Source organism: Hevea brasiliensis, chromosome 14 (assembly GCF_030052815.1).
Source record: "Hevea brasiliensis isolate MT/VB/25A 57/8 chromosome 14, ASM3005281v1, whole genome shotgun sequence".
In the NCBI taxonomy this organism is placed as follows: domain Eukaryota; kingdom Viridiplantae; phylum Streptophyta; class Magnoliopsida; order Malpighiales; family Euphorbiaceae; genus Hevea; species Hevea brasiliensis.
This window is the reverse complement of record NC_079506.1, coordinates 46,620,028-46,639,478: the sequence shown is the minus strand read 5'-3', so window position 1 is coordinate 46,639,478 and position 19,451 is coordinate 46,620,028.

Here is a 19,451-nt window from a genome sequence, read left to right as displayed (position 1 = left end):
GAGATAGCACAGATTATCTTGTATATAGGTAGTTTGAGTTTGATCTGCTTTCATACTTGTCTGTGTATGGGTATATGGGCATGTGTTGGCTCCTACTAGTTATATATGGAGGTAGGTGTTGATCAAGATGGAATCTGTTCCTCTAAGTAAATAGAGTTAAAATCCTATGTTCATTTAATTGTTCTTGATGTTTCAAGTTCTGGCCAGACAGATAGATTTATTGAAAAGAGTTTACGATGAGAAAAATCTTTTAATCAAGAACTGGAATTAAAAGAGAACATAATATTCATAGCAAATGGAGTTTGACATAAACCATGACTCGGCTTGAGTTGGGATTTTGTAACAGAGAGATTCTAGTGCATGGTAACATATGATTATAGGTTCATTTAAGGTAAATCTTATTACTAATTGGGTGGCCATGGCATGCTATGCTAGGTGTTAACCATGGTCTATGAGGTTCATAAAATGATTTAGAGAAATCATTTATGGTAAGAAAGAGTTCGATGATATTAAGAGTTGATATCATGTCTCATTGCCAATTAGTGATGAGCCTAGTAAGTCACACACATACACAAGTTATCACCTATTTAAATATGATTTAATTAATTAATTAAAGAGTTTAATTGATTAATTAAATAGATTTGGTTTGCAATTAAATTGCAAAGTCCCTAGCATGACTTGAAACCAAATCTAGATTATTGGATGTGTAGTATAAATTAAATTTATATTTAAAGTGTTTAAATATGAATTTAATTGATGAGAAATTAATTAATAGAGATTAATTAATTAATTTATATTTGATATAAATTAATTAGACGAAGAAAATAATTATTTTGGGTTAAGAACTCAAAATTAAGACACAGGGCATTTTGGTCATTTCACGATTGTGACACGTGGCACCATGAGATGGTGACACATGGCATAACACATAAGCTTGCCAAATGTTTTTTTTTAATCATGTAAGATGATTAAAATCAAGATTAAATATAGGTTTGACACTTGGCACAATGTGATTGGGTCACTTAAACCTAGAGCTAATCAAAAGGTGACATGTGGCTAGGGTTTAATGTGTTAACCTAGCTATTTAAGTGTGGTTATGAAAAGAAAACATAACCAGCAGCCTCTCCTCTCAATTGTCACGCCACTTTGAGCCTCTCCAGCTCTTTCTCTTCATCTCTCATCAATTCAAAGAGATTAGCCATCAATCTCTTGAATTAAGAACACTAGAAATTGTTTCTAGTGTCCTGTTTACATCTCTAATCTCTTAAAAGGCAGAACTTGAATTTCTAATTAATAGAAAAGGCTTTAGAAGCTGTTCAAGGGCTGCCATAGGTGTTCTTGGTGTGGACAAGCTAGAGGGACAACATCCGTGTCCTCAAGACGAATCTCAAAGGCGGACACGCTGCGGACATCAAGAGGTTAGTGTAATCGTTCTTGATTTAATCTAGGGTTCTAAAATTAATCTGATTAATTTTAAAATCTTAAATGGCAAATACAGATCCAAAAACATATTAAAAGAGTTTTAATATGTTGTTTATCATTGAAATTAAATAGATAAAAATAAATCTTGCATGGTGCATGTGACCCTAGGTGAAAATTTTTGAATTCAATGGTATAATCTTGTGTTTTTCACGCTTCCGTTCCTTCAATGGTAACATATGATTATAGGTTCATTTAAGGTAAACCTTATTACTAATTGGGTGGCCATGGCATGCTATGCTAGGTGTTAACCATGGTCTATGAGGTTCATAAAATGATTTAGAGAAATCATTTATGGTAAGAAAGAGTTCTAATGATATTAAGAGTTGATATCATGTCTCATTGCTAATTAGTGATGAGCCTAGTAAGTCACACACATACACAAGTTATCACCTATTTAAATATGATTTAATTAATTAATTAAAGAGTTTAATTGATTAATTAAATAGGTTTGGTTTGCAATTAGATTGCAAAGTCCCTAGCATGACTTGAAACCAAATCTAGATTATTGGATGTATAATATAAGTTAAATTTATATTTAAAGTGTTTAAATATGAATTTAATTAATGAGAAATTAATTAATTGAGATTAATTAATTAATTTATATTTGATATAAATTAATTAGAAGAAGAAAATAATTATTTTGGGTTAAGAACTCAAAATTAAGACACAGGGGCATTTTGGTCATTTTGCAGTGTGACACGTGGCACCATGAGATGGTGACACATGGCATAACACATAAGCTTGCCAAATGTTTTTTTTTAATCATGTAAGATGATTAAAATCAAGATTAAATATAGGTTTGACACTTGGCACAATGTAATTGGGTCACTTAAACCTAGAGTTAAACAAAGGGTGACATGTGGCAAGGGTTTAATGTGTTAACCTAGCTATTTAAGTGTTGTTATGAGAAAATAAAAATAACCAGCAGCCACACTCCTTTGTCACGCCACTTTGAGGGTTTTTATCTCTTCTTCTTCATCTCTTATCAATTCAAAGAGATTAGCCATCAATCTCTTGAATTAAGAACACTAGAAATTGTTTCTAGTGTCCTGTTTACATCTTTAATCTCTTAAAAGGCAGAACTTGATTTTCTAATTAATAGAGAAAGCTTTAGAAGCTATTCAAGGGCTGCCATAGGTGTTCTTGGTGTGGACAAGCTAGAGGGACAACATCTGGTGTCCTGAAGACGAATCTCAAAGGCGAGACATTGCGATTGCATCAAGAGGTTAGTGTAATCGTTCTTGATTTAATCTAGGGTTCTAAAATTAATCTGATTAATTTTAAAATGTTAAATGGCAAATACAGATCCAAAAACATATTAAAAGAGTTTTAATATGTTGTTTATCATTAAAATCAAATAGATAAAAATAAATCTTGCATGATGCATGTGACCCTAGGTGAAAATTTTTGAATTCAATGGTATAAACTTATGTTTTTCACGCTTCCGTTCCTTCACTATTCACGATACTATTCAAATCAATTTGTTGTCTTTCTAAGACTTAATAGGTATGGGAACTCTAACTTCACCCACATACCACATTTTGGTCACTAAATTTGTTGGTTTTGGTTGTTTATTCAAATTATAAGTCTTTTAGGCAAATTTGCAAATTTTTAGTTTTGGTGTCCTAAGTTGTACTGTTCCATTGGTAACTTTACTATTAGAATTTGGCAAAACTTTGTTCATAGAAAATATTCCTTATTGTCTTAAGTTTATTCTCCTTTTCGAATCACTCCAATTGGAGTTTTGTAGCTCAAGTTATAGCCATTTGAACCATAGCTGCCGGATTAGACTTAACCCAGATTTCTAGGCAATTTTTGGTTCTGGCTGTTTTAGGTCACCAACTTTGGGTGGCCAAATGACTTGGTTAATAGCATAATTTGGGTTTTGTGTTCTTCATGAAAGTTATCAACTGTCCACTGGTAAAATTTTAGGACATTTAGACCTGCCTAGCTCAAGTTATGGCCAAATGAACAAACATTGTTCATTTGGTCAGTTTGTATAGGGCAGACTGAGATTTTCCAAGTTTGGTCAATTTGTTTACTAGGTTTTAGTCACTTTTTGGGCATGCTTCCTAAATGAAAATTGTGTCATTTAGTGTCTATTTTGATTCCCAATTGGTCTCATACCAATTGGACTTGTAAATTTTCAATTTTGGTCCCTCAAAAAGACCATGGTCATGCTGCTAGCAGCATGACCACACTGAATCCGAATTTGGTTTCAACTCCAACACTTTCAACACACTTCATTTGGTCACCATTGACCATTTCTTACTTCAAATTAGGTCAAAGACAATATTTACCAATTTTCACATTTTTGTCTCTAAACCCTAAGGGTCCAAAATCCTAATTCACAAATTCTTGCATTTAACCAATCCAATGCATATCAATCTCATTACCACATCCATACAAACTTGCTTAACATATTAAATTCAATCAAACCATGCAAATATACCTCCACAACATGCTGGCTGGAATTTTCTCATGGTCCCTCAACAATTTATTTCATTTCATTTTAAGTTTATTTCTAAGTTAATCAAGCTATAAACACAACTAATAAACTAATTTTGCAATTTAAATCACTAACCTCAATCTTTGATGTCCAATTCTTCAATTCTCTTCTTTTTTCTTTTTCTTTGCTCTTTCAATCCTCTTCTTAGGTTGAGATAACAAGCTCTAATGAGGTGTTTATGGAAAATCTTAAGGTTAAGTGAGGGAATTTGAGCTTGAATACAAGCTTCAATGGAGGTTTAACAATGGAGAGGGAGAGAGAAATGGGAGACGGCAACTAGGGAAAGAAAAGAAGACTTTGGATTTTTTTTTTCTTTCTTTATGTCTTTTGTCTTATGGAAGACCCAAAAATCAATTTAATTAAATTTATTAATTATAATCTTTATGGCATCATGCATGATGTCATGCATGATGTCATCTCCCTACACCTTTTTTATTTTCTCTTTTTTTTTATTTATTTTTTTCTATTAGTTTTTTAATTTAATTCTCAACTCCAAAATTTTCTTTTCTCCGATTTTATTTGACAGTTAGGTCAGGAGTCAGCTCTCGGGATCAATTGACTAAACTGCCCCTCACCGATTCAACACGGTTTGCAAATAATTCAATATTTCTTCCGGCTCTCTGACCTAATTATTTGACTGGCTTAACAATTCTTTTTGGTGATTTTCTCTTTTCCACTGTGTTCACAATAGTCCTAAGGACCACAGCGTCACTTTTTACGGTTCGAATTTGAGTTTAAATCGACTTCGCAACCCTTCCCGAGGAGGTCACCCATCGTTGTGACTCTCGGCTTGTTTAACTTCTTATGTTCTGTTTTTCTTATTTATACTCAACTAATTGGCAATTACTAATTATTTGTGTTTATAGCTTATCTAGTTGTCTTAAGTGTGGTTCTAATCCCCTTAATTATCAGGATCGACACCGATCACCGGAATAGTGAAATATATCAGGCTATGCAAATAAAGGTGTTACAATTCTCCCCCCCTTAAAATAATTTCGTCCTCGAAATTTTACCTTGTATCAGTCTCTGAACAGTTGTGGGTGTTGTCTCCTCATGTTCTATTCACGCTCCTAAGTAGCTTCCTGGCCTGAATGATGGTTCCTTAGCACTTTAAGCAATACTATTTACTCATCGATTGCTCACCTCGTGTGCCAAGTTTCTTATGAGCTTCTGTCATAAGTTAGATTCAAATTCATTTCAATTTTAGAGGTAAGCAAATCTGTGTGCTAGTGGATCCACTCTTTTTAGGACCTCGTATGATCCTATGGGTGAAAACTTAGTTTTACTCTTTTCTTATCGAATCTCTTGATCATTTGATGCAACCTTCAGTTTACTTTAGAATATTTTAGTTTTTTCTTGTTGTTGTTTTAGCAATTATTTTACTTCGTTTTTTTTTTAAGTGACCTTATTGGTCATATATGAACTGCTTATCTCTTTCTTGGCCATAGGTCCACAACTATTATCTTACCATCTCCATTTATGACCAAGGCCTATGTGCCATTTTGCACTATCTTGTTTGCTTTTGTTTAACTTATTTCCTTCTTGATAAAATAGTTCGGGATATCGTTACGCGTCTTAAGTAAGTTATTTGCCTTGGTGGCAATTCCTCATCTAGGGTTTTTATCATTTCTTAATGTTCTATTTGTTTCCTTCTTTCATTCTACAGCTTAACTTTAATTATTTTATTTCTTAATCTAATCTTCTTCCTTAACTTGGCTGTCGAGTCGTAATTTAGCACTACTTACCGTCCCTAATAAATCCACTATACTTCAATATTACTTTGATTTGGTCCTCTGACCATTCTAGTCAATACTTTAACTAATATTCATAACATTTCTTTATTACATTTGCACCAACTATTCAAATTTTTACTTTCACAACTCTTTTATCTATCAATATTCTATAGCTTATTTTTTACTGGTTTGCGATCAATATCCCCTTTTTTTTTAATCCATAAACAATTTGGTAATCTTAAGAAGGAAGTCTACCGGAGTCTCCTGTTTCCCATGCTATTCAAAAGTTTTGCTTGAATTCTAATCTAATCCTTATGATCCACACAATATAATTGTGCTCTTCCTAAAGAATACCTGACCAACTAGTTCCTATCGAATTACTGTTATCAGTAGAATATCATTTCTTAATTGTTTTATAAGTTATAATTGTCATCCATAGCATCCTGTCTCATCTAGGGGAACAAAATTATATTTTATGTCTTACTGCTACACAAATAGAATACTGTTATTTACTAAACTTTGAGCAAAAGATCCATTACAATATCATAACAACTATAAACCCCATATCGGAGACTGGATGACTTAGCCTTATAGGTGTTATTTTTAAATTTTTACCATGCTAAAATCTCTAATCCCATAACAAATCCTGATGTACTGTAATTCATGCTAGGGTAACAGAGTCTTTAACTCTCACTACCTTGCAACCATGATCTTTTGATATTCTAATTATAGAGTTTTAAATCCCGAATTAGGATTTTCAAACTCAGTTCTAGTAATAAAACTCTATTCTAGTATATTTGTACCAGAGTGAAAGCCATTTGTAACTATTCTTATCCTTATGTACTATTGGGTAGTACATAGCTCTACATAATAAATCTCAAGTCAATACTATAATCTGCAGCTTACAGCACAAACATCAAGAATATTGCATAATTACTACGATACATCCTAATAGATCAAACTTCCCTATGTCTTATTTCTTTCAAATCCACTAATATCTTAAACTTATTTTGATTATGGTACTTATTAATATCTATCAACAGTAGTACCTTTACTTCCATCTAGGGCAGATATATTGTTATAACTTACTTTTTGGTCCTCTTGCATTACCTAATTAGGCTTACTAATTAACTTTATAATTTATCGTAGTCTAAGAGATGTCTCTCACTAGAAACTTTTCCAAAATTAATTCTATTCACGCTTATTATCGTAATTCTTATCCTAAAAGACTAATCACTAACACATCAAAATTTATCTCCATGCAGTAGAATATATAATTTTACATTAGCATATAAATAAGTGGAGCCGAAATCAAATAGCATATAATTATTCCTTTCACAAGTTATGTGTCAGCTTTGCTCTACGTTTATCCCCCTTGTCCATATCTATTCACAAGATTTTTTTCTCTTTTTTTTTTTCTATTTCCTGTACAACCAATACAAGGAGATTTCTCCCCGTTAGTTCATATTTGTGATGTAAATGTACTATATGTATCAAACATTCGAGCAGTTGTACTTATCAAAGAATATTTCAAATTCATGGTTCAAAATTTATTTTAAAATCTTTGCTCTGATACCACTAAAACATGTCACACCCTATAAGTAAAGATGTAACATGCTCCCATAGTACACCTAATGAATTATCAGCATTTCCCCCACTATGGTAACTCATTAAATATACTACTAGGGATCTTCAAACAATTCTTAAGTCTCATTTTTAAATTAGTGGGTAAAATTTTCTGAATGATTAGTAAAAACTTTATTTAAAGTCCAACACATAAATTAAATTTTTAGATATTTAAAAATCTAAACCGTAATTTTTATAAAAATTTTAGGCCCGATTGTCTGTGTATTTTTGAGAAAACAGCAGTTCTTCAAAACTTGAAAATACAAAACACTCCCGATATTTTTTCGACAAAGAATTTCTTCCAATTTCACAATCAATCTCTGACCAATTTCTCAAGTCTCAAAATTCAAACTATCCTCCACATTTCACAAATCAACACAAGCAATTTAATATTTAGTTTCAATTCAATTCAATGTCAATTCCAAGATCTAATAATTTTTGTGCCCATCACAATTCAAAACATATTTTATCCATTTTCCAAAACGAAACTCATTCATAATGGAACACATTTTCATAATTGTTGAAATAAGTTCAATGCTTAAGAAATATAATGCATAAAGAAAATAAACTCATTTAATTAAAGGAAATATGCAAAACATTATAAATGGAAAACTAGTTATGCACAAACCTCTTTGTTGACTTAGTTTACTCCAATTTTCATTTTTCCTTCGAAGATCCCTTTCTGACTGAAACACATAAATTTAAAGTACTTCAGTATCCATTCAATCCATTTCTAATAATTAATTCTAAAAATTTCTTTGTAGACTTATCCTACCCATTACGATTTATAAATTTGGGTCTTTTATATTTTTTTGTATAGTGGCACTATTTATGGCACTATTAAAGTCAAAATGTTGACTTTTTCCTTCTTAATAGGTATGTGAATTCCAATTATGCCTACATACCACATTTTGAGTGTCAAATTGGTTGGCATTGGTTGCCATTTCAATTTCTAGGCTTCCTGAGAGAAATTGTAATTTCTTAGTTTTGGGTCACTGTTTTCTACTGTTCCATTGGTCTAGTTACTATAGGAATTTGGTTAAATGTCCTTCATTAAAATTGTTCCTTAATATCGTAGCTTTAATTACCTTTTTGAATCACTCCATTTGGAGTTTTCTAGCACAAGTTATGGCCATTTTCCTGAGACTTGCCAGATTGGTAACAACCTAGAATTCTGAGCAAATTCTTGGTTCTGGCAGTTTCAAGCAACCAACTTTGGTTGACATAGTGACTTGGTTCTGGGAAGAATTTGTGTCACACCCTACTCCTCGTAAGATGTAACATGTTCCCGTAGTACACCTAATGAATTATCGTACTTCTCCTATCGGTAACCCATTAAATATACTACAAGGGATTTTAAAACAATTTTCTTACTTTTGGAATTGGTGGGTAAATTTTTTTTTTTTAATTTTAAAAACCTTCATTTAGAGTCCAAACATAAATTAAATTCTTAGATATTTAAAATCTCTGTAATTTTTTACAAAAATTTCGACAAAGTGCCGTCTATATTTTGAGAAAATCGTTCTTCAAAACCTGAAAATGGAAACACTCCTAATATATTTTTCAATCACAACTCCAATTACAATCACCAAACTTCAATTCAACAGCAATAGCAACACTTCAGTTCAAAATCCAAATTTCAAATCAAGAATTAATATCTCAAAACATTTCATAACTCATGCACATTGCATTTTAAATCATTAATTTACAATCATAAGTTAATTTACAGATGCAAAATCTCAAAAATAATATTATTACAATTTTATCTGTACAACTGCTCAAATTACAGAGATACATATCCATACTATCATATTTACATCAAATTAAACTACCAGGGTATTGACAAATACCTATACAAAAATTCTTCAATTGTACTCCTCTCTAACTGTAGCAGCTCGCTCTGCTGCTATGTCCTTTTCTCTATCTGCAACAGCAAGTTAAAGCTATCGCTGAGTATATAAATACTCAGTGGTGCACAATAAACATAAAATGCATAATATAAAACATTTATGAACAAATCATCATTCAAAAATCTCATAATCGTATTTCACAATTTTTTTCTCAAATCACATTTATAACAAATCATGATTTTCAAAGCTTAATATAGCACAACTTGATCAAACAATTTAATAAACATAGTATTGCCAAACAATAACACAACTTAAGCCATGACACAAAATTTCTGAACATGTCGTGTATACATCACGACAAGACATACTCACCCCACTAATCGAAATCAATGAGAGAGGTGGCTAGCTAGCTAATGAGTACTCATCCAAACTTGCCCCTCAGACTGGAAAGCCAGAGAGGGAGGAAAGTGATCAAATATCATACTTACCCCACAAGTGAAGGAGGAACATATTAGTATTGCCATGCCAAGTGTGAATTAAAAATAATTTAAATCAAGTTATTCAAACATTTCATACAATTTACAAATCATATTTCATCCCAAACTTTTCATTTACAAAGTAGGCAACACACTATTTTTCAAATAATATTTTCAAAGCCATAACTAAAATCAAAATCATATTGTTCAAATATTTCATACAAATCAATAAATAATTTTCATTCCAAATTTTCATTGTAGAATAGGCAACACAACATTCTCAAAAGTCATAATGAACAAAAAAAAATATTCATAATGTATAACAAATAAATTTCCATTATGAAAACTATAATTTAAAAATTTTTGTGCACAAACCTGACGTGAGTCGCCTCTAGGCCTTGACTCAGTCCCTTATACCTTTCGAGTCTTTTTTCAGTTGAAACACAACATTTATAGTGTTTCAGTGTCTTATTTCACACTAAATCCAATAATTAATTCATAAATACATAATTCTAGCCCAAATATGCTTAAACTAACATTCTTGGAAATTTTCATTTTGGAGTTACTATTCATGGTACTATTCAAGTCAATTTGTTGACTTTCTAAGGCTTAATAGGTATGGGAACTTTAACTTCACCCACATACCACATTTTGGTCACTAAATTTGTTAGTTTTGGTTGTTTATTCAAATTCTAAGTCTTTTAGGCAAATTTGATAATTTTCAGTTTTGGTGTCTAAGGTTGCACTGTTCCATTGGTCATCTTGCTGTTAGAATTTGGCAAAACTTACTTTAATAGAAAATGTTCCCTATTGTCTTAACTTTATTATCCTTTTTGAATCACTCCAATTGGAGTTTTGTAGCTCAAGTTATAGCCATTTGAACCATGGCTGCCGGATTGGACTCTACCCAGTTTTCTGGGCAAATTTTGGTTCTGGCAGTTTTAGGTCACCAATTTTGGGTGGCCAAATGACTTAGTTAATGACATAATTTGGGTTTGTGTTCTCCATAAAAGTTTTAGGTCTATATCTAAACTGTCCACTGGTAAAAATTTCAGATCATTTTGACCTGTCTAGATCAAGTTATGACCAAATGAACAAACATTGTTCATTTGGTCAGTTTGTACAGGGCAAACTGAGAATTTCCGGATTTGGTCAATTTATTCATTAGGTTTTGGTCACTTTTTTGGGCATGGTTCCTAAATGAAAATTGTGTCATTTAGTGTCTATTTTCATTCCCAATTGGTATCATACCAATTGGACTTGTAAATTTTCATTTTTGGTCCCTTAAAGGTAACTTGGTCATGCAGCCAGCAACATGACCATACCCAATCCGAATTTGGCCTTAATTCTAATCATTCCAACACACTTCATTTGGTCACCATTGACCATTTTTCACTTCAAAATCGGTCCAAGACGTCATTTACAAGTTTCTAATATTTTTTTCTTTAAACCCTAATGTCCAAACCCTAACCACACTAAATTGTTGCATTTAGCTAATTTCAAAGCTTTTAACTATAATCACTCAACTAATGGAGGTCCATAAACTCATTCAAATCCATCAAATCATACAAATATACTCCCATACACCTGCTAGCCGAAATTCATTTTGGTCCTCCACACATGTTTTTATTTCATTTCAAGTTTATTTACAAGTTAATCAAGCTATAAACACAGCTAAATCAACTAACAAATCAAGTTTAGTTTACTAACCTTGTGTGCAGAATTTTCTTCTTCCTTTCCTTCAAGTTTTCTTTTCTTTCCTTCCCTTAGATCTTGTTTTCTAGTTGCCCAAACAAGTTTTATTTATGTTAGACTATTTTTTTATGGTGGGATTTTCGATTCTTCAAGCTCACAATAGAGCTTGAATGGAGGTTTTGTGAGGGAGAGAGGAGAGAGGCGGCAACCTTGCAATAAGAAGATAGCTTTTTTGTTTTTTTTTTAATTTATTTTTCTATTAGTTCTTTAATTTAATTCCCGACTCTGAAATTTTATTTTCTCCAATTTTATTTGACAGTTAGGTCAGGAGTCAGCTCTCAGGGTCAATTGACCAAATTGCCCCTCGCCGGTTCAACCCGGTTTGCAAATAATTCAATATTTCTTCCGGCTCCCTGACCTAATTATTTGACTAACTTAACAATCTCTTTTTGTGATTTTCTCTTTTCCACTATGTTTGTAATGGTCCTAAGGACTGCAGCGTCACATTTTACGGTTCGAAATTTGAGTTTAAATCGACTTCACAGTCATTTCCAAGAAGGTTACCCATCATTGTGACTCTCGGCTCGTTTAACTTCTTATGTTCTATTTTTCTTATTTATACTTAACTAATTGACAATTATTAATTATTTGGGTTTATAGCTTATCTAGTTGTTTTAAGTGTGGTTCTAACCCCCTTAATTATCCGGACCGACACCGATCACTGGAATAGTAAAATATACCAAGCTATGCAATTAGGGGTGTTACAATTTGGGTCTGTGTTCTTCAAGTTGTAGTACTATGTCATAGCTTTCTAATGGTTCAAAAATCAGGTCATTTGGACCTGCCTAGGTCATGTTGTGGTCAAATGAACAAATACTGTTCATTTGGTCATTTCTGTACAATGGCAGTGTGCCTTACCCAGATTTGACTTAATTTTACACCACTTTGTGTTTAGTTTTAGGGCAAGGTTTCCTCACCAAAATTGTTGCATTATGTCTTAATTATCATCTCCAATTGGCCTCACACTAATTGGAGCAACCAATTTCTAGTTATACCTATTTGAATGGGTAAGTGTCAAGCTGTCCAGAATTGAACATCACACATTCACAATCCCATTTCAATTTTAACCATTCAAACACATTCTAAATTACACCAATTAACCATTTTAAACCTCACTTAGGTCAAAGTACAAGAATTTACTAAATTCTCAAAATTTTCCCCCAAAACACTAAGGGTCAAGAACCCTAATTCACTAATGGTTACATCTCATGCAATCAAATTATATAAATCTCATTTATACATTCCATCAAGCTTGCTAACACTTTTAGTTTCATCAAAATCCATCAAATCCTACCTTTCCCTATCATGGCCGAAATTTATGGGGTCCCTTTACTTGTATAATTCTTTTAGTTTTTCATCAAATTTCAACTTAATTCAAGCGTAAGAGCATGAATTTAAAGAGAAAATAAGTGATCTAAAACTAACCTCTTTGGAACTCCTTGATTCCTCAATTTCTTCTTCTTCTTCTTCCTTCAATCTTCTTCTTGAGGTCTAATTTGAAGGTTTCTACAAGTCTTGTAAGAATTTTATGGGGTAATTTAGGGTTGGAAAAGCTCAAAGTGAGCTTTAATGGAAGAAGACAAAGAAAAAATGAGAGAGAGAATGGAGAGAGAAGGCGGCGGCACCACTTGAGGAAGAAAACCAAAATTGGTTTTTCTTTTTCTTTTTTTTTATTTTTATGTATTTATCCTATTTTTGACTTGGTAAGAAATATAATTAAATGGAAATTATTTTTATGGTCATGCATGATGTCATGGAAGTGATGTTTTAATCTTTATTTTATTTTCTTTTCTTTTTTCCCCACTTCTTCAATTTAATTATATATTTCACAATTTTAATTTCTCACATTTTATTGGACAGTTAGGTCATGAGTCACCTCTAGGGGTGAATTGACCAATTTGTCCCTTGCTGGACTAATCTGGTTTACCAATACTTTTGTATTTCTTTCGGAACCCTGATCCAATTATCTGATCTGGTTCTCTACCTTTGCCTGTGATTTTCACATTTCCACTAGCTGCGCAATTTTTCCAAGGACTGCGGTGTCACAATGTCCCATACGAAATTAGGGTTTTGACTGATCTCGCAGTCACTTCCCGGTGCGGTCACCCATCGCTGTGACCCTCAGCTCATTTAACCCATTATGCTTTGTTTTCTTTATTTCCTTTTTGCGTTCATGTAATTAATATTTATTTTTGTTTAAGGCTTTTCTAGATGGCTTCAATATAATTCTAATTCTCTTAATTGTTTGGACCGAGACGGATCACCAGAACAGTGGGATGCACAGAACTGTGCATATAGGGGTGTTACAATTCTCTCCCCCTTAAAAGAAATTTCGTCCTCTAAAATTTGCCCACTGTCAGTCCTTAAACAGTCATATATATTGTTTTCTCACGTTTTTCTCACATTTTCATTTGGCTTCATAGTCTGAATGATAGTCCATAACACTTTACTCAATCATTTTTGTTTATTTCTCACTGGTTTCGTCCCATGTGCTAACATCTTTATGAATTCTCCATACTACTTACTTTAACTTGAATTACGGACAATAAAGATTGATCCTTATCCCACAATTTTGAGCTCCATGGTTGTGCTCTTAACACTGTCATAAGTTAACTTACTTCGAAGCTCGCGCTTCCATGTGTTTATGCCATAATAAATATTTTTCCTAGTGTCATTTCTTTACCATCCTCATCCTTACTTTTCTATTTACTTCTTTTTCCATTCCATAAATTAACTTCGATTATTTCATTCCTCAGTCTTATTTTCTTCCTTGACTCGACTGTCGAGTCAAAATTTAGTACCTCTTAACATCCCTAATAAATTCACTATACTTCGATATTACTCTGTTTTGGTCCTCTAAGCATCCTTGTCAGCACTCTCACTGATATTCATAACATTTCTTTGTTACGTTTAAGCCAACTATTCAAATTTTCACTTTCACAACTCTTTTATCTATCAATATTTCATAGCTTATTTTTCACTGATTTGAAATCAGTGTCTTCTTTTCTACTTAACTATAAACTAGCCTCTAATATCTTATGAAAGGGGTTTACAAAACTTTCCTTTTTCTCTTGTCATATACCAATCATAATCTAATCATTACTGTCTACACAATAGAATTGTGCTCTTTCTAAGAAGTATCTGGCCAATTATTTTTATCCTATCCTTGTCTTAATTAGAACATCATTTTACAATTTATTTCATTAGTGACACCCCTCAGTCTCTTATGACAAAACATTATTATGCCCTTATGAAATATATGACTATAATAGAATATTACGTCCACTGCCTTACCGCATCTACGTAATGCTATCTAGTCTCCTTTCATTAATAAATTCCTTAAACATCATTTTACAAGTTATGATTATCGTCCATAGCATCCTGTCTCATTCAAGGGAATAAAATCATATTTTGTGTCTTATTGCTACACAAGTAATAGACTTTAGGCAAAAGATTCATTACAATACCAAAATAATTATAAACCCCATATCAGATACCGGATGACTTTATTATATAGGTGTTATCATTAATTTATGACTATACTGAAATTTGTAGTTTTATAATGATTCCTGATGTATCATAGTTCGTGTTAGATAACTAAGCCAGTGACTCTAGCTATCTTATAACTATAACCTTTCGATATTCTAACTTTAGAGTTTTAAATCCCTAAGTAAGATTTTCAAACTCATATCCAATAATAAAATTCTGTCCTGGCATAACTATACCAAAACAGATGCTGTTTACAAATATTCTTATCTTAGTGCACTATCGGGTAGTATATAGCTCTACATAATAATCCTAAGTCGATACTGTAATCTGCAGCTTACAGTACAAACATTAAGAATATTACATAGTTATTACGATACATTTCAATAGATCAAACTTTCCTATATTTTATCCTCCTTGAATCACTAATATCCTAAACTTATTCTGATTACAATATCCATTGACAATTACTAGCTGTAACATCTTTGCCCTCGTCTAGAGCAATTATATTACCACTATTCATCTTTGGGTCTTTTAACTTGCACTAAATAAACACGCTAATTAATTTAGAAGTTATTATATTCTAGAAAAATATCTTTAAAAGGGCTAGTCACTAACAAATCTAAATTTATTTCCATGCAAGGAAATAGCAATAGAACACCCAATTTTGACATGCAAATATGTTGAATCGAAATCCCATAGTACATAATTATTCCTTTTAAAAATTGAGAACGTACCAGTAGCTACGTCTAAAGTCTTTGCTTCTTCCCTCTGGTGCCTAGAGTACACCCTGGCTGGTTCACTACTCTGTTCAGGTTAATTCATTGTGCTACGATTACCAGTAGCACTGCCTCTATCTCTAACTCTGCCCATATTGACCATTTGTGGACCTCTGGAGATAGGACCTCAGGCTGATCTCTTTGGTGCAATATGTGGCATATGTTGACGCGTTCTGTCACACCTTATCCCTTGTAAGGCACGACATGTTCTCGTAGCATAACTAATGAATTGCCAAACTACACCTACCGATAACCCATTAGTTATGCTATAAGGGATTTTAAACAAATCATAACTTTTTTAGCTTATCAATTCTTTTGTGAAAAACTGCATGGGAACAGTTAAAATTCAATGTAAACATTCATTGAAAATAATGATAAACTAAATATTGCAAAAGTTACATTTCCATAAGTCTCAAAATAAAATACAAATAGTTACAAACTCAAAATGTGATAGCAATGCAAAGCTTTTTAATATAAATTGCTCAATGTCCATACATCTACACATATATGTACAAAATACATCCAAAGGAATCACAAGGGTATACCAAACGTAAATACCCACAAACAATACCAAAATGCTGCTTCCAAGTCTCTCACTCGGTAGCCTTCTCCTTTCTCGTTCCTACAACAGAATAAATAAGCTATCGCTGAGTATATCACTCAGTGGTGCACAACTAATAACTTTAAAACTTAAAATAAAGTAAAACTTGTCAAGGCATAATAAATCACATCCTTCTTTAGCATGAAAACATCACAGTAGTTCTAAGTTCATAAGAGCCATTTATTGGAATAACATTTCAAATGAGAAATCACACTTCATTAATCACAACTCACAAAGCATTAGTGTTGCCAACATCAACACACAGTTTAAGCCATGACACAAAATTTCACGATCAGTACCGTGTTGTACACCACGACAAAGTAATCTCAACCTCACTAACTGTTAATAATGAGGGAAGGGCTAGCTAGCTAATGAGTACTCATGTAGTCTTACCCCACTAACCGTTATAAATGGGAGACATAATCAATATGAATTATTAACCCCAAGTAGGCATTACTACTGGGGAGTTCCGAAAGGGACTGTCATACTAACTGTGGTTTCAAAATAGTTTTCAAAAGTTTTCCACTCAACAATCACATTTATAAACCAATAAACACATTCAAATCATCATAATATCCATATAGAGGTGGCAACACCCAAATTTCTCAAATACAAGAGAAAAACCATATTTTAGTCAAAGTAAACTTGTGCCAAGCAAACTCATTCAAATAAACACATTCCAAACAATTTACAAGTTTAAAAATGAAGAAAAGGTTAGTTGTGCACAAACCTTTAATAATTCTCCTTTCTTGTTACCTACTTTTCCTTGTCTGTTCCAACTTTTTTTTCTACTGAAAATACACAAATAGAATACCTCAATACTAATATCAATTACTACCAAGAACTCATTACATGAATGTCTAATGCATCCCAAGTTAGCGTTGCAAATTTTAGAGAATTTTGGTTTTGGACAGCTTGGTGCCCCAATCTTTGAACCTAATTTTTACCTAGTTTCGATCATAATTTGGTGAGGTGTTCTTTGTGAAAATTGTTTATCTGGGTCTTAACTTTACTTTCCTTTTTAAATTGCCTAATTCATAGTAGTGTAGCTCAAGTTATGACCAAAACATAGTTACTGTTTACATTACTGTTCACCCTGCAGTTTCAGTTCTGGCAGATTTAAAGATCCAACTTCGTTCAGCAATTTGATCAAGTTAAGTCCATAATTTGATCTAATATTCTCCATATGAAATGTTTTACTATGTCTTAGGTTTCCATCGGTTCAAGAATAGCCTAAATTGAAGTTTTCCAGAGAGAGTTATGGCCATACAAAATTTACTATCATATGGTCAATCTGCAGATTTCCAGATTTTTTGCAAATTTGGTGATTCAATTTTGCTTAGCAATTTGGTTGGGCTAAGTCCATAATTTGGCCTTAAGTTCTTCATATGAAATGTTTTACTATGTTTTAAGTTTCTATCGGTTAAGAATCACCCAAATCAGAGTTTTCTAGAGAGAGTTATGGCCATGCAAAGTTTACTGTTCATGTGTTTAATTCTGCAGGTTTCAGAATTTTGTCTCCAAGTTCAAGCCAAGTTTTAGGCAATTTTTAGGCAGTTTGTGGGTCGGATCTCTTCATGAAAATTCTAGCCCTATGTCTTAAGTTTCATTTTTAATTGGTTTCACACCAATTGGAGTTGTGTAGCTCAATTTATGGGTTATCAAACATACTAAGTGTGCAAATTTTGCCCTAGGTTCAAATTTTCATTTCTTCGATTATTCCCACTAACTAACCTCAATTCACATTTAATTCACCCAAAATGACTATAATTTAGCATTGACACATCAATGGCACCTCTTAGCACAAACCCCACAATTTTCAAACACCAAAGTTTGTAATTTTCCTTAATCCTACCATTTCATTACCTTCATTCATCAATCCAATATCAATTCAAACTAAATAAACCTCAAATGATCATAATTTAACACTACTGTAACACCCACATTGTAGCAATTACGTACATTCTACTGTTTCGGTGACCGGTGTCAGTTTGGACAGCTAGAACGTCTGGAAAAATAATTAGACTAGAGTGAGGAGTCATAAATAACTCAAATATTAATAAGAAAAATTTAGGAAAAATTTTAGAAATAAAATACAACCAAGTTAAATGAGCCAGTGCCCCAGCAATGGGTAACCCAGTGGGAAGTTGCGGTTCTCGCAACTAGGAGCCCTAGACCCGAGAGAAAATTCATAAAATAATTTTTGAGACTCCAGAGAAGAGTCATTGAGGGTTTTATGGCATTAGAATGCCAAGAAAAGTTTTAGAAAAAATTTTCAATCGGTACAGACAATTTTAGTCTGTTAAGCCAAACGGAGGGCATTTTGGTCATTTCGTCTTCGGAGATTATTTTTGACCAACTTGTCCAATTAAGTAAATAATTAGTATGACATAAAATAGGAATAAATATTGATGAAAATTAAATTAAAAATGAGTAAAAGAAAGAAGAAAGAAAGATAAACCGACCACTCGGTAAGAGCAAAATTTGGTCAATTAAATTTGAGGGTCCAATATTGACCAAAAATGATGATTATTAATTTAATGAAGTTAAATTAATTTAATTAATTGAAATTATGAAAATTAAAAATACTTATTGAAAAGTCAAATTATAATGATTATAAACTTCAAAATAATTTCAAATTTGTCATTCTACTTATTTACCATATTGCCATTAAATATTTAATTATTATATAGGTTAATTATTGAACAAAAATCTGCATTTTTTCCCTTCTTCTTCCCGTCCACTTGCCTTCTTCCCTTTTTCTCTAAAATTTTCAATTGAAACCTAAAATCCAAAGCTTAAAAACCTAACTCTCAACCAAATTTTTTCTTGGAAAAATTATAGCCCACCCTAAACTAAAACCTAATTAGTAGAAAGCACTCAAGAAAACCAAAAGAAATTGAGTTTGGGGCAAGAGGAATTTCAGCCAAGGTGGACCAGGAAGGAGCTTCAAGTTTTTGATTGATTAGAAGGTTGAATTGAAGTTGAGTGAAGCTAAGGAATAAGGTTAGTGCTAGAAATTCTCTTGGAATTTAAAATTTATGCAAGTTGATTTAGGGTTTGCTCAAATATGGAATTTTGTGTTGTGACTTGAATTTGATGATGTTGAGGTTGATTATTGACTATTAGAAGTGTTATAAATGTGAATTGAAGT